This window comes from Vipera ursinii (genome assembly GCF_947247035.1).
Source record: "Vipera ursinii genome assembly, chromosome: 4".
NCBI classification, from domain to species: Eukaryota; Metazoa; Chordata; class Lepidosauria; order Squamata; family Viperidae; genus Vipera; species Vipera ursinii.
In genome coordinates, this window is record NC_139514.1 from 35,268,835 (window position 1) to 35,292,279 (window position 23,445).

The window sequence follows — 23,445 nt, forward strand, 5'->3', positions numbered from 1 at the left end:
CCATACAGCATTAACCTTGTGAACTCTCAGGTTTCCTCCTACATGGCCAATATATTCAAGATGGATAGTATTTAATTGTTACGTATATGTAGGGATGTGGGTCTATACATATGTTGCATATAGTATGTTTTAGGTGTGTGTCATGTATGTGTTTCACTTTGAGAGCAGGCAACTAAATTTCATTTTTTCAGTGCTTTTTTTGTAAAAGAAAAAGGTGCCGGAACTCACACATGTCATACAACCCGCCTTGCGTACGCTACAAGGTTCCATCCAAAAAAGATGCCGGAACTCCGTTCTGAGCGTTCTATGAGAAAAAAAGCCCTGCATTTTTTGATGTGTGATGATGTGTCCACAGTAAAAAATAACAATAAAGATTATCTTATATTATCTTAGATTCACGATCACCACTATTTGCTATTGCACTGTTTCCTCTGTCAACAATACCGAATAACTCAGGACATGGTTATCAAACATCAAAAACATCTGCCAGACTATCCCACCTCCTTTACATGGATGATCTGAAGCTGTATGGAAAAGCATTATCTGAAATATAATTACTGCTCAACACTGTCCATATATACTGTATATAGCCATGTTATTGCAATGGAGTTTGGCTTGGACAAATGTGCCACACTTACTATCAAACGAGGAAAAATCGTGAAAACTTAAGGAATCAAGATGCCCCACAAAAATAACATTAAGAGTCTGGATGAGGAAGATTACTATAAATACTTGGGTATCGTTCAAACTGACAACATCAAGCACACTGAAGTCAAGAAAAAGATTAGAGGTGAATACATCAAGAGAGTGAAGAAGATCTTAAAGTCCAAACTCAATGGAGGAAATACCATGAAGGCAATCAACACTTGGGCAATTCCAGTCATCAGATAAACACCTGGAATAGTGGACTGGACTCAAGCAGAACTAAAAACAATGGATAGGAAGACCAGAAAAATAATGACAATGAATCATACCCTTCATCCACGCAGTGACATTGACAGACTCTACCAAGGCAAATAGGTGGGCGTGGAATGTTGCAAATACATCAGATGGTTGAAGAAGAAAAAATGGCTTTGGAAGAATATCTGAAGGACAATGATGAAGATGCACTGAAGTTAGTACGTATATCAGGAAGGCTTACTGATTACTGGAGAGACCAAACTGGCCTACAAGAAAGACCAAATGAAGAAGAGAATAGAGGCATGGGAAGACAAAGCACTACATGGCCAGTACATTAATAATATACAGTATAACAAGACCTGACAATGGCTAAGAGCAGGAAAGTTGAAGAAAGAGACTGAGGGACTAATTCTGGCTGCACAAGACCAAGCCTTAAGGACAAGTGCATACAAAGTCAAAACTGAGAAGACAGCAACAGACAGTAAGTGCTGCCTATGCAGAGAAGCTGAAGAAACAGTGGACCACCTGGTAAGCTGCTGCAAGAAGATTGCATAGACTGACTACAAGCAGCAGCATGACAAAGTAGCAACAACGGTGCATTGGAAGATCTGCAAGAAATATCATTTACCTGCAAGCAAGAAAACTGGTGGGACCATAAAATAGAGAAAGTCATAGAAAATGAAAATGTTAAATTGCTCTTGGACAAACACCTGCTACATAACACCCTGGACTTAACAATTGTCGACAAAAAAGTCTGGATAGTGGACGTGGCAGTGCCTGGAGACAGCAGAATAGAAGAGAAAGAACTTGAGAAGATAACAAAATACAAAGACCTACAAATAGAAATAGAATAGCTGTGGCAAAGGCAAGCCAGGGTAGTATCAATAGTAATAGGCAATGACTTTGCGATGAATAATGATAATGATAATAATTGAATCTTGCCTATTTTTAAAAAAATGGCTCAGTGACATAGTAGCATACCTTCCTATGTAGGAAAGTAGTAAGAAATGCTATGTAAGAGACAACATACTGACCAACTAGCCTGTGGAAGGAATTTTGATAACTGTACTTTTTAGAAGTAATCGAAGGCAATGGGAAAATAGGTTTGGAAACCATAGGCAGTTTTTCAAGACTTAATCTTGCTTCTGAAACCACTGCAGCAGCAAATCAGTGCTAGATTTTCAAAAGGCTGTACTCTTGTGAGCACTTTTTTACATCAAAATTTAATATCTCCTGGTCAATGGCCTATAACAATATACAGTGCAATTTCCTCAGTTATGAAGATGTCATAAAGTCTGATTTTCCTGTCAGAAATCATGATGCTAGAGGTTTCAGAAGGGGCTTCAAACAACACATGTATCATTTCTGTGTGTGCCCAACCTATCAGTGTTTAAATTACTGAAAGCCAAAGGGTTATATCTTCCTTATTTGTGTGATAATTTTAGATGTTCCTCAAATGACGAAACTGGCTTATAGGTCTTATGAAAGTCATCCAACATTATCTCCTAAATCAAAGCAACAATTATTAGGGGGTAGGTTACTGCCCTGAGCTTGGTTTATGAATAACATAATTACTTGAATTTTGCTTTGTTCAAATTTAATAATTTCTCTTTTTAAAAACACTTGTACTCAAGGGAAATCTAAAATATCTATTTTTTAGTTTTTAATGTATTTTTTATTAAATTTATACGCTATTCCTTTCACCAATAAGGTGACATTTTTGTGGACAGATTGACATATACAATCAAGTAACTCTTCTATTGTACAGGCTATATGCTTGCATCTAGTAAAACAAGTCAACTTGATATAGTATAACTACAGGAAACAGAAGAAAGTACGTAAATAAAGATAAATAAAGTACACCATTAATAAGAAATCCTCCAAAAATACAGAACACACATATATTATATATTCCGTATATATTTTCTCTTCTGAGACTATTCTGCCAGATCAAGGAATTTTTGTGATGTTTTCCCCACAAATAATTTTTAAATATAATTAGGAATAATTTTGATTGCATGCAGGCAAGGGGGGGGGAAACAATTTTCTGTAGGAAGACAAGGTATTTTTTAAAAAAATACTTCCAAAAGCAGCAGGCAGGATAAGAATGTTATGAGCATATCGTAAGTTTGGATTCTTATTTGTTTTGCATTTTGGAATATTTTCCCAATAAAATACTACAATTAAGCCTAGCATATTTGTTAAATCTTTACAAATTCATACTGCTGTAACATGGTGGTTTGCCTCAAATGTTATTGGATTTTAAACCTATACCAATACTATTAGTTGAGGGTTGTGGTGGCCTAGTGGTGAAGGCACTCATCTCCCATTGGGAATGTTGAGCGTTCAAATCCTAGGTAGTAGGATGGCGCAAAGAAAAAAATGTCTGCTGTGAAGTTAGAATTGCATCATGAAGGGCATCTGGCTGGTAAATGCTCAGCTCCAGTTGCCCTGACTCCATATTAAAGGATGACAGGGTCATAAAAAGAGAGTTTTGGTAATACTAATACTATACACACACACACATACACACCTATTCCATATTGTAATTATATGTTACTTTTTGTCATAAAAAGGTTATTGCTTAAAAGTATAATTAAAGTAAGAGATTGTAGTATTGTGTAGAATGGAGAGTAGCTTTACATGTGGGAAATGTAAAGATAAGTTTTTGGCATTGCTAAGTAAAACAATTGAGATATAAGGTTAGTAAGAGTACTGGGAATTACCTTTGTAGAATCCTAATACATTTTATGCAGCTAGAGTTCTCTGGGTTCTTTGGGGAAGGAGAACGAGCATTCAATTAATCTTCAGTGTGTATGTGACCTAATTGAAGGAAGACTACCTTCAATGACCTCGTATCTCTTGTTCTATTCTCTGAGTAACAAACGAATGGTAGTAGTGCTTTGATTCCACAAAGAGGCACAAGAACAAAAGAAGGCCTATTCATCAGTGAAGATTATATAACTGTGAATTTTCATGCATGAATGGCTTAGCAGAAAAGAGACACAGGTTTTTCATTAGCATTTGCTTTGTTTCTCACATTCCTGAAATAAAGCCCAACAGATGTGACTGTATTTGTAGAAAAGGCAGCACACACATTAGAGGGAAAAGTCAAGGCTATTTAATTGAAACATACGGGATAACAGCAGTGACATTTGACAGGTATCTGGCACAGTTTAATGGTTTTCGTTTGGCTTCCAGGATGCTTATCAGAGTAATTTTCCAGTGTGAACAGCATAGCAGGCCAACACAGTAGGACTAATTGATCCAGTCTCCTTGATTTGAAACTTGATATTCTCAAATATTTTAAATTCTTCCACAGGATACTTGATATCAGAAGATCATGAAAATAATATCATTCCACTATGCAAATGATAAATATGGTGATTCAGACAATAGAAATACTTAATACCTTAAAGAATAGCATAGACTACTAAGATTTCCAATAAAATGAGGACATACAAAATTATATGGAGAATGTAAATTATTTGCAAACATCAACTAACTATCCTATTCAAATGTTAAAGTAAAATAGTTAACCTTTTATCTCTCGTAACCAACTATCTTATGCAAGCCAAGGTAAAGGCCCTTGAAAAGCCAGGGTCTAAAACACGGGTGTCAAACTCGCTGCGTCCCATGACGTTTTGTGATGTGTTGCGACTTTTTTTGCATTGCCGGGGTGGGCGGGGCCTCCACATGATGCAGCTGGTCCCTGGGCCGGCAGTTTGACACCCCTGCTCTAAAACTATTTGAGCAGACTGATGCTACAAAGAAAACTTGGTGGTAACAGAAAAAGAAAAGAAAAACAAACCATAAAAGCAAGCTTTTCTTTTAATCAGGTGTGTTTTAAATTTAAATTTGAAATGTATGATAGGATTGCATGTTATTGAGGAATTCCTTCAGGGGAATGATGTAATTTTCTTCTTCTTCAGAACTAATTAAACTGAACTAATTCTGCAAGACCTACAAGAAGGTGCCTAATTTCAGATTGCTTCTTTATCCAACTTGGATGCATCTTTGTGTTGGCAATCCAGGCTCTTCTTTTAGTGTTTTGGCTAAAAATTGAATCTGGATGTTTTTGCATGCAAAACATCTGCTTTGATATCACATAGTGATTCTGTTGAACCCAACTCATTTTCTATTCAGAAAAAACAAACAAACACTAGGAAAATAAAATTGTAGGCTAAATAAATATTTGGTCTCATCCAATCTTTTCTTAGAATATTTTTCATCTTGTGGTCTGATCTAATGATTTAAATGAGCTTGGGATCCAGTAAACAAAAAGTGAAATTAATACTATACTTTTCCCTCCTTAGAGAAACGTCTGCTTTTATGGGAATGCTAACATAGATACGTTTGCATGTTTATATATTGTGAGAAAAATCAATCATATTAAGAACCAAAACAAATGAAGATAGTTGAAATAAAGTATTTGTTTTACATATATAAATAAAGTGATGGTTGGGTTCCTCAACAGCCCCAAATAAAGCCAGGTTATATACTTTTTGTTCGCTACATAGAAAAGATTAAGAAAACGTAAATCATACTATGACCTTTATTGCTGGAATGCCTCTGATATCACCATCTGGGGTGACCTTACCAGGGCACCTCTGCATTCTATTAAACAGGATACTACTTTGTTTGTAGATACCATCATTATCGACAATGCCATTTATTGTGCTCATGTACTCCCTTCTTTCACATCATTAGGAAAGACAACAATCTGCTTTTCATTATCGGTGTCCTTGCCAAGGTCACACTTCTAGCTGCTTGCCTTTGCTTACAAATACACATGTTTATCCATTCCTTCCTTCATGTCCCCATTACTAAATTTCCACACTGTGTAAATGCCCCACTCCAAAAAACAGGTGGGACAAAAAGGTGGTGATTCAGTTGAGATAAAAATAATTAAGTGTAGCAAATATAATTATATTTGTCTAGAAACAGTTTTTCTAACCAAAACGTTCTCAGTAGCTTAGAGTCTCACATTTGATTTGATTCAGTTCTACTGCTTTAGGAAGGTTACTCTGTCTTCATCTTATAATATTAATATAATCAACCTCAACTTCAGTTACTGGTACATTAAGATTGATCACAAACTATTTTTAACCCACCTCTAGCAATATCATATAAAATTGATTTTGTTACATGAAAAAAGAATATTCCATAATATAAAGGTGAAGATATATTTAATCCTGCAGTAAGATCCAACTCAGAAAGCCTGCCATCACTACACCTCAAACATAACTCTACTCTCTATCCAGTTCGCACCAGTTCGGCAGAACCAGTAGCTAATTTTTTTGTTGCCCAGGCCCAGAATGGTCTTCCAGAAGTGGCATCCACACAGAGAACCAGTTGTTCACATATTTGTATCCCACCACTGTCTCCATCCCATATTTCCACAGTTACATCACTTTTCCAGTTTTTGATATGAAAATTGATCTTCAAACTGGGATTTGGGCATAAGGATTTATCTGTATTTTATTTCTATATATAGAAATATCTAGGGTTTAGCACTGTGTCCTAGCCACTCTGATTGCTTTTATTAAAACAGGCATTTCATAAAAAATAAAAAAGATGGATTTGCCTTGGTTTTGTTTAAGTGCAGTGTTTCCTAATCTGACAACTGTGAGATGTTTGGACTTAAACTCCCAGAGTTCTTAGTAATGGTTACCTTGGATAGGGAATCCTGGATGTGGAAGTTCACACATCACAAGTTTATCCAGGTTGGAAAAATTGGTCTAGTGTACTATGGCATGAAATCTTTATTTTTATTTTTTTAGAGACGTTATGTTTACAGAATCATTATGCAGGTTGCTCAGTACGATATGGTATCCAGACCATAATACTCTGAGACTTCTGCAGTTTTCTCTTGGCTTTAAACTTTGAAGCTCTACATGTTTATATCCTAGTTGTCCAAGGGATTGTCTGCTTTATCAAAAGTTTGTTGAATTCCTGCAAAATGAAAAGATTATTTTAGCACATTCCCATTAGAAAAGGGTTCTGCTATAACTTCTGGGCATTGGAGTACTCATCATGTGATTATTCCTGTTAAATCTGATGATTGCCCTAATTGTTCAAATAAACATTAACAGGAGAAAAATGTTTTGGCATACTGTATATAAATCGGTAAATATTCTAGATTTCATAGATGCTAATACACATACCATCACACACGTGAAAATTTCTTTCTGGCTTTCTTTGCCAATGGAAGAAAGAAACTTAATGTGACGAGATTTTAATGAGACTGCTATGTGGAATGTAATCCCGTGTGACTGAACCTTATTTCTCAGTTTATAGAAAAAGTAAACTTTGTATACATGGCTGTAATATTATTTTAAGTAATTTTTTTTAAAAAAACATTGTAATAATTTTGAATTTTCATGGTTAATTTTTTACATTTGGCAATTAAATAATGATTCACTCATAATGACTATTGCTGCTTCACATTTTGATCTGACATACAGTACCATAGAGTCTTCTTAGTAGAAATAAGCAGAACAAGACAAGCCATTTGATTTCCTTAGATCATTAGTTATTTAAGGGCAGAATCATTAAGATTTAAAAAGACACCTGCAAGGTGTTCCAAGGCCAGGTTTTAGAGGTAAGTGGACAAATTTTTGTCCAGTTTTAAATCATGTGTGCAAGAGGTAAATTCTGATCTCTAATACAAGCTTTCTCTCCATTGCCTGTAGAGAATTGCTCATGAGATAGAGAATATCCTCCTTCTTTTTTTGGCTTTGGCTTGATCCATTGATGGCTTTAGCCCTGCACTCTATTTGCCTCCCAAAGAATATCCTAAGGCAGTTGTCCCCACCTTTATGGCTTGACAACCCGGGGGGGGGGGAAGGGAGAACTGGCCCTCTGCTCGTCCAAGTTGAGTGTGCATGGACACCTGTGCCAGCCAGTCACTTATATGGCCCAGTAGTGGACCATGCCCAGGGGGTTGGGAAGCCCTGTCCTAAGGGAATGTACAGGAAAACAATTTCCCTATATATGGAATAGAGCAAAAGGTATATAAAGTAAGTCAATAAATAAAACAAAAAGATTCACAAATAGTCTATTCTTTATTGTATGAGGAAAAGAAGTTAAGGGATTCAGATTCTGTCATATGCAATAATTCAAAGTTACATTACATTCATATGATCTTTCAAAGCAAATACCAAGGTAACTACTTAACTTTTAGCAGTATTATCTTAGATTAAACTACTTATAGCAAATAGCTTGATTCACTTTCCCACATTTGTATCCCTCTTAAAATCCTGTCATGCCTGGTCCCTTATTCCAGGTAAATTAAAAAGTCTTTTCCTCTGTTCCATTTTTAAGTGACTTCAAGTATATTTATTGCTTGGCGATGACCATTAATTTTGCACTGTGGAGCCGGGTGTTCCATTACTTTTGTTCCATTTAGTTTTGCTGTAGTCTGCAGCGCCGAGATTAATAAACATATATTCTGTTCGGTCTTCAGTCTGATTCTTCCTTCTAAAGCAATGACCTTGATGTATTAGTCAAAGCTCCAGTTTAAATACCCTTCTCAACATGGAGATCAGAGCATTTGTATTGTATTTGTGGTATATAATTTCTCCTTTGAGAAATGTAGACCATGCATGTGGAAGGTAAGTACAACATTGACTACTGTCCAATATAGAGAATCAATTGGAAACAGGAGACCCAAGGCAAATATTAATCATGGCACAAATTTCTGCTTAACTCCACAAGGATAAGGCAATACAAATGTCAAGAATGCCATTTACTTGGTTTTTTTTTGCAGTAATAGATATTGAAGACTTAAGGTTTCCTCAGGTGTTCTGAATAACAACACATGAAGAAGGTAGAGACTGGTATATCTACTCTAGGTTTACTTTCTCTATCCCATCTCTTGATCTAAGCAGGACAAATTTACAGTGGCAGTTGCTTTTGTATTAGTTGGCAATAGATATACTATGCAGAGTTGGAAACTTGGTTGAATAGAATGCTGTAAAATCTAAGGTACTGTATAGGTTTTTAAATTATGTGAAGTAATAGTTCCCCTTTATTTTGCATTGGGTAGACCTCAGCTTCAGCTTGATAGCACTCTTCATATATTTGAAAGGTAGTAACTTTAGAAGAATTTCAACACTTGTTCCTGTTCTAGAGCATGGTGCACACAAATGTGGAATTAGGTTGCAAGAAGACATTTTCTAGTTGCTAGGGAAAGAAAATTCTAAAGGAAAAGAAGTTGTTGTTCTTCCTTTTACTGGATATACTGAAACCGCATCTAGACTGCAATCTCTCTAGGATGCTTTAATTTGGAATCTTGCAGTGGACAGTAACTTGGGCTTAATGTCTAAACCAAAGAATAGTGAATAGCTTTGTTTTCCAAAAGAAATAAAACAAGAGGGGATGCTCAGAAGTTGACAACAGGTATTTGAGTATACTCTACATTCTCCAATATCCCCCCCCCAGCCTAGTTTTCTTCTTGCAAATGTTTCATTACCAAACTAGATAATGTCAGCAGGAGTTGCTGACCTTTTTTATGTGTAGTTTTCCTAAATGATTGTTGTAATTTGTGTTCCTTTCTCTGCTAGGGCTACCTGGCTTAGTTGGCTGCATTGCTCCATCTTAGATCACTCTTCTCCATTATATTGGCCCTTATCATTTATGTATTGATTGTTGGGTGTGTGATAAGGGAAGATGTTCTCTGTTACGTTTGTGCTTCCTTCTTAGTCCTATCTTTACTTCTGTAGACTACATTTATCTCTACATCTGCTAATGGATAATGTATCAGAATGTTAGGCTTCTAGAAATGCTGTAGTGGTTTGGGGTTTCATTTGATTTAACGTCAATTGAATCTGTGGTAAAATTTATCTTGCCTTCTGATAGCCAACTGGTGTTAATAATCTTATGCCTGTTTATCCTCCACAGTAGCTTTCCCAATCCTTGCTTTATATATTGTAAATAATTTCTGCTCTTTCTTCTTTAGTTGTGAGATCTTTTGGTTTGCTTTGAAAGTTTTTGTTACTTTGTTGGATTTTGTAATGGCTAATGGTTGAAATAATCTGTTGGTGGTTTCTGAGACGTTATCCTTTCATGAATTCTATTGATTATGTTATAATTGGTAGCATGGAAAGGCATTTTTATATGAAATTATCTGCATATTCATTGAAGAATGCTGTAAAGATAATTGGTTTCTTTTGTTTCTTTTGTTTATGCTTTTGTAGAGAGGTAGGAATACAATCTAGATGGAAATAGAAAAGAACTGTTATTTAGGCAAAAGGACTAAAATATTTTTCTAAGTCCATAGAAAAGACATAATATTTGTAGGCAGCTAATTTAAGTCCCATTTAAATTGCTGAAAGGAATTATAGTATGAAGAAAATTACAGGTGATAATTCTTAACTGGGCACATGATTTCCATCATTCTGGATGATATTCAATAGTCCCATTGAAACTGAAGGGACTGAAATTACTTTTGACTAAGCTGATTCCTGATTCTAATAGATCTTTAGAACAATGATGGCACACCTTTTAGGGTTAGCATATCAAAAATTCAGAAAATGACTAACTTGATTTTGCTGTGTGTCAACCAATAACAAAGACTTGCTTTCAATAGTAAAAGGGCAGCAAATAAATTTAATAAATACATACTTACATAATTGTAAATATTTTTAAATTTATTTTTATCTCTCACAAAAAAATGCCTATCCAAGGCAGTTCCAGGTGGCACAAGGCCTGTAAACTTCAGAGAATACTCTTGTGTGGCCTTGCAGCCTCTGAAAAAGGCAAGAAACCACACACCATTCTCACAAGCTTTTTGAGGGTTCCAGAGGCTGTGTGAGAGCAGAGCCCTCTTGTACAATTTCCAGAAGGTCCAGAAGCCATGTGAGGGCACATCATATTCCTGAGCAGCTTCTGGAGCTCCTGAAAATCACAGAATAATTTCCTGTGCTTTTTGGAGGCTATAGAGGTTGAATGTAGTATGTTCTTGTATGTCTTCTGGACTCTCTGGAAGTCTCATGAGAGGGCCCTACTCTTGTGTGGCCTCTGGAGCCTCTGAAAACTGTCTGACAACTTCTTGTGCAGCCTCTGAAGCAGGGGTGTCAAACTCAATTTCATTGAGGGCCACATCAGCATTGCGGTTGCCCTCAGGGGGTATGGCCAGGGTGGGCGTGGCCTACTGGGTGGGCATGGCTAGAGTGCATATGGCCTACTGGGTGGGCGTGGCCAGCTCTACATTGTTTGCATCAAGGGTGCCTATGGGGGCCTGGGCAGGAGTGGGACAGATCTGAGGGTCTCTGGCAGAAGGAGGGTCTCTGGGCCAGGGCCAAGGCAGTGGGGGCCGTTCCCTCACTGTTCCCAGGATGGCTTCGTGGGCCACATGAAACCACTTTGCGGGCCGGATCCGGCCCCCGGGCCTTGTGTTTGACATGTCTGCTCTGAAGTCTCAGAAGATAATGCAAGAATATTTTTTTCAGCATGTAGGGAGCACGCAAAAGCAGGGTCCTCTTGCACAACTTTCAAAGAGTGTGGGTCCACATGAGAGTACACCACATTTTAATGTGGCCTCTAGGCATGTCACCAAAAATGACATAGCATGTCATAGATTTGCTATCATTGGGTTAGAGCATGATTAACTTAATCAAGTTTAGGATCCTCATTTGTTTACCTCTTAATTGCGGAAATATTCTTCTTATGAGGTAGATAGAAACTTATAATAGGCCAAAATATACTTCCAGAATAAATAAAAATAGTTGTAACAATAACTTATTAATGTGACTATAAAAAATAAACAAAGTCTCACAATATACATTTTCATTCTTTCTAAGGAAGTGTGATATGCAGTCAATCTTGAACCCAGGGTTATAAAAGGAAGTTTAATTCACTGAAGACACAAAGATAGTTCACCTTTATCAGCCAAGAATGTTGCTCATGAGGGCTATCAGAGAACAATATAGGTGAACAAATACATTTTATCTATTGTTTTTTTTGTTTTAGCACATACCCACAGTCCTATTTCTGAACTCTGGAAATGTTCTGCACCAACATTAAAAATGTTGTAAAGAGAGTAATCTCTAACTTAATTTGAAACAGATGGCAATGAACCTATGGCACTTCTAGGACAGATATCTCTACCAGTCCAGAATGATTTGATTCTCCAGGGATGGTGCCCACTGTAGGATAGATAAATGTGATGTATTAACTGTCTGCAAGATAGTGTCTGTTCCAGAGTGGTTAATGTTTCCTCTTTGGAAGACATCTCCTTTTTGCAAAGGTTAGGACAACTTTATTTCTTTTTAGCTCTTTATGTGACTGCCTGGAATGCAGTCATGCTGTGAATGTTTCAAATCTGTTTGATGCTCCCATTGTGTCAAATAGCTGTACATTACTCTTCTTTATCTTCTGCCAGGCAAGAGCATCTATCTGTATTTGAAAGCATTTTCCCTGCAAAACAGCAGCTGAATCATGTCAGTCCTATGCAGAAAACTGCCTTTTGGTGACTTGATATTATCACTGTCAAAACAGTCATTCAAAATCATACAAACTTGTACAATGAAAGTATTTTAATGAAGCCTGAATTCAAAGGTTTTGTGGCCATTTTTTATTCTTTAAAGCATCCCCTAAAAGTGCTTATAATTATTTTCTTTGGCATGTTTCTAACTTGCGTTCATTAGATGGCAAGATTGTTCCTATCCAGGGAAAGGCAATGTAATAGGAAATATAAGAGGAACTTTGTAGAGGATGTGTGTGCATGTGTGTGTGTGTGTGTGTGTGTGTGTGTGTGTGTGTGTGTGTGTATACAGAGAAACATATATAGTTTAGCAGCTTTGCCAAGTGCATCTATACAGATTTAGTGGCAGTTACTGGACTGAGGAACTCATTCCTTAACTCAAAATTGAAATCCAGATTTCCCAGTTCAAGCTCCATACTTCACAGACAAATCCGAGTGACTTTATATCAAAGCAAAATGAAGTTTATAACTTATTTACAAAGCCAAGTGATTTTTTTTCTGAGACAGAATGATATTCACTCATGGTTTTTAAAGAACTAAAATAGTACTGAACTTTTTTTAAAAAACAAGTTTTATTAGTTTTTCAAATTACAACCTATATATTTAGAAAGCATCATGATACCTAGGTAGTCATCAATTGAATAACAGAGTTTTCAATACATAGTTCGGGTTACCTTATCATAACATCCTTCTCTATTTCCCTCAACATTCAATACAACATATTTAAACTAATAAATTTCTAGGAATAGCATAGTCAATTAAAGAAGATTCTGTCAATCCAATTTTGATAAGGTATATCTATATCCTGTAATTAAATATTATCTAATTTTGATGTTAATTATAGTATCCAAGTTTAGCCTTTAACATCTCAAATAGTATTCACAACCCAAAGTTCCCTTATCTTATTACACCAAAAATTGTATCATCTAACATACACCCAATATTTAAATAGCTAGCTTCTACCTAATAAACATTGTTTATTTCATATCCTAATACATCACAAGTTACCAATCGGAGAGTCTATATTTATCAATCTACTTCTACTTATACATAACCAAAATTTTAACATCAAACATAGGATCCGTAAGCCAAATTTCTATTATATCAATATATAAATTTACAAAATTTGAAATAAGCTTAGTAAATACTTAAACACATTTTAATTCTATCTCATGAATATTTTCTATTTCAGATCCTAATAAGTCACTAATTACTAACAAAATGACCTACAATAATTCTCTAGGAATTCATATTTTAAATCTAACTCTAGGTTTCTTTTTTGCCACTCGGGTTTCCAGACCCAGGGCTTTAAATTGCCAAGTAGGTCTTCGTTTGCTCGCATGTATATTATTTGCACCGGAGGAGGCCATCCAACCATCAGCAATATACAAAGGCTGAACCATTTATAGTCATTATATTGTTGCCATGTTAATTCCACTCTCTTTATTTGCTCTGACATTTCTGTCTGCGGTTCAGTCTGGATTCTTCTTCCATCTGGGTTGATCTGTTTTGAGTAGAAAATCTTATCCAGTTTTATAGTTAGTAATTGACTGTCCAAACTTTCCACAGGTTGTCTTTGTTGGTCTTCAGCTTGACTAGCACGCATGTGCGGGGGAACCTTTACCTTTACCTTTTATATTGGCATCACAATCTTGCATGTAGTGTATTTCTGAAATTGTAGGCTCCTTAGAGAGGGTCAGAGGTTGAGTATTAAGTTTTTCCCTAGTTGATTGTTGGTCTTTAAGATTGTCTGTCATAGTAGTGGTTCCTTGTACTTTAAAAATTGTAGGTTCTTTGAGTAAAGTCAGGTTTTGGATATTAGTTTTTTCAGTACTTTGTTGTTGTTGCTTATAATCCTCTGTCTCAATAGTAATATCTTCCAATTTTGTTATATTCTGAAGTGTAAATTCTTTAGTTGCAGTCTGGGTTTCAATTTGTGACTTAAGGTTGTCATGTAAATTATTAAATCTGGAGACAGACATCTCAGTGACTCTGTAGATTGTTTCAAGTATAAGGTTATAGTCAAGCAGGGTTTGTGGCTGATCCTTCTCCATTTTGTAATAATTATAAATAGTCCTTGGTGGAGGCTATTTTTCAAACAAAAATCAGTAAGTGTCCACCTCCACAAGTCTAAGCCAAATTCCTCTCCAGCTGTTTCAGGTTTTTATCTTAATGTCAAGGTCAGCCCAAAATGTAAGCAAGCTTGTTTGCCAATAGTATTCACTAGATATCCCCAGAGTACTTCAAATCCTTTTCAGATGGTGTCTTTTTATTTATTTCTTTTTTTGTCCCCTTTTTTAGACTAATAGGTAGAATAGTCCATTTCTGTAAATATAGGAACTCTGGGCCAAAATTAGAAAGGCAGTAAATCCAATTAATCAGTATAATTTACTACAAGGCTTTTTCTTTCCTCTCCAAATGTAGACAAAGGCCGCTATTAAGGAGGGTGGGGAAAAAAATCCCTTCCCTCTCTCCTCGCAAGGGGAAGCAAATTCAGAAAGCTTTTGGCAGGGAAAGTAGATGATTAGGAAAACAAGAAGGCAATTCTCATCCAGTTTTCAAGTGCTTTCAAGTGCTTTGTTGTGCTTTTGGCTTCAGCAGGAAATGGCTAAACAATGGGCCATGGGAGTGGCCAATCCTTTCTTCTTTGGTTCGGAGAATAGCTCCAAGCTGATGGCAGGGCTGCCACCCTTCTACCACTGACTGGAGAGACCTCTCCCCCATTCATCGTCCCTCCAAGGTGACTTTTGACCTATTTATGGGGGGCCCCAATGAAGAAATCCAGGCAACATGAGGAGCGATTCCCTCGCCCATCTGGCTGCACCGAAATCCAGAACCGGAAGCCTAAATATTATCAAATCTTTAACTGGTTAAGCTACAGCAAACAAATGTCTACATCTGTAGCATTTTACATTTTTGTCAAAGATTAAAAATAAACTCTGCAAAACCTGTGCAGGGAGTCTAATAAGAGCTGGAAAAGCTATTCTAAATGTGACTTTTTACTATATACTGAATAATAAAGTCTACAAATACCTGTCAGTTTATTGAATACCTGCTTTACATTCAAGCAGGTAATATTCAAGTAGATTTGGCTGCAGTAATTGGGGCTGAGCATTTTGTTCTCGTTGGCATTTTCAGTTTTACCTGTCAGTTATTTAGAATCACACACTTCAAACTATTATTAGTTAAATTTGTTGTTTGCCAGTCAGGCTTTGAAAATAATTTTAAAGGATCCAAACCCATACACTAGTTCAGTCATCATAACTGACAGCAAAAAAGTGGTGATCAGGGTAGTTAACATTATAATGGATTTCAAGCCCCCCCCCTCGCCCCATGTCTATTTGTGAAAAAAGGTTATGCTGTAGACAGATAGTCTCAAGGTAAATCAATGTTTGATGCAGGAATTTCATATGTTGTGTAAGAACAAAATTGGGAAAAAGAAATGATGTATCACTAAAGCAGATTTTTACTCTTTTATAAATTGTAACAATTTAATTTACACATTGAAAAGCATAAGAGCCTATTGTACCTAAGACATCTATTTAGTTCTACTCAATTTATTTTATTTTGATTCTTTCCCAAGTACAGAATGACAAGAACCACTGTACACATTAGAATATACAGGGCTTTTTTTCTCATAGAACGCTCAGAACGGCATTCCGGCACCTTTTATTTGCCAAAAACAACAACAACAACAACAACAACCTCCCTCTATTGCCTTTCCTAAGCCTATTGCAGGGCTAGGCAATCTTGGCTCTTTTTTATGACTCTTCAACTCCCAGAAATCCTGAGATAGCCATACTGAGGGGAAAGGGAGAGGTTTCCAAGCTGAGCCATGCTGGCTCAGGAATTCTGGGAGTTGAAGTCCTTGAGTCATAAAAGAGCCAAGGTTGCCTACCATGCACTAGAGGAGGACATTGAAATTATTTATAGGGTTACTTCTTTAGGAACTAAACTTTTAGAATCTAAAACAGCTAATTCAAAAAAGCCAACAGGAAAGAACCTCACATTTTTCATCTGTTTCTGTCTTTTGGAAGGTAATGTTAACATCTCTGCAATGAAATCAATAAAGGTAACAGGAAAGAAATGAGAAACATTTTTCTCAATGTAATATGTCTAATTTAGCTAACGCTAGAAAAAAATTTAGTATCTTTTGTACATACTCTTGAAAACTATTTTGAATCTAACCATCTATCACAACTAAACCACTTTAAATTAAACAATTCTTAAGAATGAAATATTCTTAATTTGGACTTTACTTTTACTGTTTGGACTGTTGTGTGATTTGAAAAATAGATTATTTAGAATCTAGTTATGTTGCACTTCAGTCTTTAAATAATTAACCTACTATATACATAACAATATATGATGTTTTCCATGGTGAGCTTAACATCAATAACAACATTTATTAAAAAGGCTAAAATAATTTCTGGTGGTATTATCTGTACATTAAAATTTTGGACAAGAAGTAGTCATGTATCCTAGCAAAAGATGTTACATATGTGCATAAGCGTAGTCAGTAGCATATGCCTTTTTAAAAATATCAAACATGCAAAGAAACAAAAATAAGTCTAAAATATCTGTATTACATCCAGAAATGCCAACTTTGCAACCAATATTTCTCATCCATAACTATGGCACCCTAAGGATACCTGCATACATGCAAATGCTTCTCTGGGATCAGTAATGCAGCAGGGATTGCTTTTTCCTTCCAGTAACATATACCTAAAACCAGTTTATTGCATTTGGCAATTGTACTAAAAAAAAGGGTCGCGATGGGTCGGACATGACTTCGCAACTAACAACAACAACAACAACTAAAAAAAATCTCATTGTCAACCAATATAATTCATTTAATTTGAAATCAAGTGAAAAATTGATTTAAATTATTTTATTAAAACAAATTAATGGCAATTCTTTTATAAGACGTTGCCTCAAACAAAATGAGTTTGACATGCCTGCTCTAGATAGTTGAATGCTCCAAAATAAATTCTAGACCAGGCCTGTACATGCAGCCTACGAAGCACCCTTGGACAGAGCACAGACTTTTTTTTTTAAAAAAGTAATAAAATCACCACCACTGCCCTGAAGGTCATGTTGCCTAGTGCCTCCATGGCTTACCATGACCACAAGCTCCAACACTGTAGATCAGACATGTCAAACACAAGGCCCGGGGGCCGGATCCAGCCCGCGAAGTGGTTTCATGTGGCCCACGAAGCGATCCTGGAAACAGTGGTGGAACGGCCCCCACTGCCTTGGCCCTGGCCCAGAGACTCTCCTTCTGCCAGAGACCCTCAGATCTGTCCCACTCCTGCCCAGGCCCCCATAGGCACCCTTGATGCGAACGATGTAGAGCTGGCCACACCCACCAGTAGGCCATACGCACTCTAGCCATGCCCACCCAGTAGGCCACGCCCACCCTGGCCATACCCACCTGGCCCCCTGAGGGCAACCACAATGCTGATGCAGCCCTCAATGAAATTGAGTGACGCCCCTGCTGTAGATGCTCCTCTAGTCACCAAATCATTGATTAGCCCACCAGCATTCCTTTGCAGACCACAAAGATTTTTAATTTATCACTGTGGGCCTTTCCCTTCTACAAGTTGCACAGATCTCTTCTAGATTTTCCTCTTGTCTTTCCTAGTTAACTCAGTGGTCTGTCATTGAGCAAGAATTGACTTTGTAGGGAAGCATATTATCATTTGATGTATATTTAACATATGTTCTACATTTATTTACCAATTATATAATATTTGTATGCAATCCACATGGCGAGGTTTGGGGCAACTTACAATAGAAAAAATATATATTTTTAAAATCATAAGATTAAAACATAAAAGCAGGGCTTTTTTTCTCATAGAATGCTCAGAATGGCATTCCAGCACCCTTTTTTTGCACACACACACAAAAATGCTTTTGCACAAGCTATGCTACTCCCTCTATTAGGAATTGCTACTCCCTCCAATAGGAATTGCTGCTGAGTGCGCCAAAAGACCTGGCCAGCAAACATTGCACTGGCAAGTTGTCTGCAGCGAAGGCGAGTAGGCAGGAACTTTGCATCCCTTCCTGCTGCCCAACTACAACATCTCAACTAGGTAAGTAAGAGAGGACAAGGAGTGGGAGGTGGGTTCTGCAGAGTCCATGTGCACTCCTTCCTTGTGCTCACCCGTGTCAGCCAGGCTGGTGGCCTACCTGGTGCTAGACCTGCGCCACTATCGCCTCACCCTGCGCGTCTATGTGGCCACTCTGCATCACCTGGCCTGGCCTGCCTCTGCCGCCTGCCCTGCGCAGCCCCACCATATAGAGCATGCCCAGCTGCTCCCACAACACCAGCTGTGCTGATTGCGGCCCTGGGTGGCAGCCTGCCAATGCCCCTCGCACCCGTGACCACAGCAGCACCGCCTCCCCACCCCCCCATCTCCTGCACCCGCCAAGATGAGAGTTCTGGCACCTTTTTTTTTTTTTTAGAAAAAAAGCACTGAGAATATACATACAGTTAAACACATGTTCCTCAGAAATGTTGCAAAATCCCATAATTGCAAGAAGATTCAGAAGTGTATACTGAATTTTAAGACAGTGAAGGGTTTTCTCTAGATCTATAATGACCTGGAACCACAAAAGTCTTCACTATCTTTAACATTCAGTATAATCCTCTGAATCTTCTTGCAATTATGGGACTTTGCAACCTTTCCAAGGAGCATGTGTTTAAATGTATGTATATTTTAACATGTAAAGTGGTTAATTTTTTATACACAGTGGTACAGTAAGTGATTTCTGCACATAAAATTGTACAGACATTCAAGAATCCTTTATTCAAATGAAATATGAGAAGATTCTATTATACCAGTTTTCCTCTTAGTTCATTCCGGATAATTTTCTGATCTGCACAAAACTTCTTACAAATAAAGAGACAATCACATTTGTTATAGTGCAAACATTAAAGGTGAGGAGAGTCACACGGCACCGAGACTTTTCTTTATACAAGATGTGAATATCCATGATATATCCATGGTGAATATCCATGGCAAATGATGAAATATGCATGATGACATCATTTTATAAATGCCATAGTTTATATCCTTATATATTCTGATGTAATTAAATAATAGCAATACGATGTACGATGATGTGATGTAAATGTCATTTGGCATTTCTTTGTTATCATGATGCATGAAATCTCCTTGCTTGTGTTCACGGACTTCAGAAGATAAATGTTCATAAAATTTATTATTATTTAATAATATATTAAGATGTTTTTCATATAGTAATCAAAATAATTATCATATTTAGACATGTATAGTACTGGGTGCAACAGACATCAAATGCAGCCTCTGCAAAGAAGTTTAAGAAACAATGGACTAACTAGTTAGCTGGTGCAAAAGATTGCACAAACTGATGACAAACAATGGCATGACAAAGTACCAACAATGGAGCATTGGAATACCTGGAAGAAATACCATTTGCCTGCATCTAATCGCTGGTGATGCGGTGGCTCAGTGGGTTAGGATGCTGAGCTTGTCGATCAGAAGGTCGGCAATTTGGCAGGTCGAATCCCGAGTGCCGCGTAACAGAGTGAGCACCTGTTACTCATCCCAGCTTCTGCCAACCTAGCAGTTTGAAAGCACGTAAAAATGCAAGTAGAAAAATAGGAACCACTACGGTGGGAAGGTAACAGCGTTCTGTGCGCCTTTGGCATCTAGTCATGCTGGCCACATTACCATGGAGACGTCTTCAGACAAGCGCTGGCTCTTTGGCTTTGAAACAGAGATGAGCACCGGCCCTTAGAGTCAGAAACGACTAGCACGCATGTGCAGGGGAACCTTTACCTTTACCTTAATCGCTGGTGGGACCACAAAATAGTCAATGTAATAGAAAATGAAGAAGCTAAAATAGTCTGGATGACTGGGCAACCAATCTAAATAATAATACATGTTTATACAATAATAATGATAAACTATAAAATAGAGAAAGCAATAGAAAATGAAGAAGTCAAATTGCTCTAGGACCTTAAAATTCAAACAGACTAGCACCTGTCACATAACAGTCCAGACTTAACAATTATTGCTGGCCCAGAGTGCTTGGCCAATAGTCTTGAGTCCTGTAGCCCATTTATCACCAAAGGTCTAAGAACTGCAACATAAAGCATGGACCTTGTTGACCTGGGTGATGACTGGTATGGTAGCCCCATAATTAGTGTATGTCAAGGTAGTGCCTTGCTGAGAGTTTATTGTTGTTATTTCTTGCTAGATCTAAACATTAATTGGTGGGCTTCATAATGGCAATATTGTATATGTAGCTAAACCACTTATTTCAGTTTTCAGCAGACTGGTACAGAGCCATTTCTATCCCTTTCCCTAAAAAAGGACCAAGATTATCTCAATAGAGTTACTTTTCCATGAAATAGAGGCTTATAAATATTCAAATCAGCAAATAAATATATTTCCCAATAGGATCGTTGTGCATATTTAAGCATCTTCAAGATAAATTAGTGAATTGGATGTTAGAAAAAAGTAATCCAATGGAGGAGCAAAACAAATTCAAAGAAAGATGTTAATACTGAAGAGAAGTACATTTCCATTTTGGGTGGGCAATTTTAACGTCGCCTTTATTGATTTAAAGGCAACTTCACATACAAACCCTGTAAAAAGGCTCAAGGAAAAATAGCATGCTTTCCTCTGATAACTGACATATCCTCATTTTGATTATAGAAGTGATTAATAATTCATGAAAATAATTCAGTGGAGGTTCGTGCAGCAACTCAGAGCATCCTTCCCTCTCTACAATTCTTACTGAAGGGGCTGGGGCAAGGATGCATTTGGCACTTAGGTTTTTCAGTTTCTGGAATACTTTCTTGTGCCAGCTTTGTTAGAATTGGAATTTCATCCCCTTATGCTTTCCAAAAGACCAGTCTCATTCCTTTACTATGAGAATGATACAGTTATTATTTTTTTTGTATGTCTTAAATGGACTTGAGGCAGTATCTATGGGAACGCTTTCTCTACCATAGAGAGGAAAGTCTAGTCAGTAGTCATGACAAAACAATAAGATGATGCATTGTCCAGAAGATATTTGATTTACCACCGTTTCCAGAAAAGTAATGGTATTCACATTGATTAGTTCTAAGTATTCAAATATGAGGGTGTGTTTCTGCAAGATTTGGCTAATTGGAATAAGCATTTAAGGGTTATTTGCACTCAGGCTCATAGTGACACAATACCATACTTGTTATGCAAATCAAAATCGTAATAATCTCATTTGAGCTGCAACAAATCTTTATGAAGCAAAGGTAATGAGCTTTCTTGTTTATTATGCCCAGATCTGTAATTAGCATAATTTGAGTCATCTCAAAACTATACACCCTACATTGTTAAGGATTTTAAGGATTTAGAGTATTCTTGTGTTTTCCCAATTCCTTGCTAAGATTAGAATCAGTTTTATTTGCATGTGGCTTTGCTGTTTAGATTTTTTAGGCTTAAATTAATTTTTTGCAAGCTCTCGAACCTCGTTTATCTCAAGACAGCTTCACCTGAGACAAAACTGTGACTTTTTTATTTCCATCTACAGAAAGACTTAAGTGTCCTGTTTTTAATAGAAGCCGTTTTCAGCTATAGCACTTCTCCCTTGCTAATATGTCCAGTTTATAGGAAAGCCATTATTTTCACTGGATTTCATGTTTTCTCGTCATTGCTGGAAGGAACATTTAATATTATTTACTGGCAAGAGTTCATTTTCAGGTACTTCTTCACTGTCCTTTTTATGCAATCTGGCACAATAGCCATAAACACTTTATTATTTACAGTAACTTACATGGTATTTCAGAGGAGGAAAAGATTGATACCAATTTCTAGATTTCAGCACTACAGATATTTGGTTTAATCTGAAATGTACTAATAGCCCTAAAGAAATGTGTCATTTCAGAGATATGACCTACCGTATTTTTCCGTGTATAAGACGCACCCTTGTATAAGACGCTGCGGCATGCGAGTTCCAAGCTTACAGCAAACAAAGTCACTGCTGGGAGCAACCGCCTCCCAGCACTCTAAATAGATGCCTCCCGGCTGGCCCCAACCCCCACCCACCTAACCAGCATCTGGCACGATGACCATGCATAGTCAGTTCACAGCAGCAGCCTTATGACCCTGGTAAACAAACCGGCGTGAGCACTGGCATGACAGCAAGGCAAGGGAAGTGAAGGCAGGTTTTAAACTCCCCGCTGTTTCTCCATGCCAATCAGCAGTTCAGTGGAGCGCCAAACAGCTGAGCTGGAAAATCTGGAAGTTCGGCTGGTCGCTATTATTGAGCAGGACGGCCTTGCAGTTGCGTTCCACAGGGTCCCCGGCCAGCATATAGGTACGAGGGAGGGAAAGGGCTGTTGCTGCCATCCATGCTGTTGGTCCCATCCACTGCCTCTGGATGCCGCCATCCAATGATCTTGCCCCCTCCCCCCTCCCGTTAGAGGCAAGCCCACAGGGACTTGACACCTGCGCCAGGCAGCATGGCAGCGGCATGTAAAGAACCCACACAGGCATGGCCTGGGCTGCGGAGGTTACCATTATTTTTTCGTGTATAAGACGCTGCACTTGTATAAGACGCACCTGATTTTTGAACAGGGTGTTTGCATGAAAAAATAGCATCTTATACATCAGGGGTGTCAAACTCAATTTCATTGAGGGCCGCATCAGCATTGCGGTTGCCCTCAGGGGGCCGGGTGGGTATGGCCAGGGGGTGTGTGGCCAGCTCTACATCATTCGCATTAAGGGTGCCTATGGGGGCCTGGGCAGGAGTGGGACAGATCTGAGGGTCTCTGGCAGAAGGAGGGTCTCTGGGCCAGGGCCAAGGCAGTGGGGGCCATTCCCTCACTGTTTCCAGGATGGCTTCACGGGCCACATGAAACCACTTTGCGGGACGGATCTGGCCCCTGGACCTTGTGTTTGACATGTCTGTTATACACAGACAAATACGGTATGTTTTTAGTCTGTGTTTAACATCTCCATTGCTAAATCTCTGACAATTTAACTTTCTAGGGAATTTTTCATGAACAGATGAAGAAACAGTAA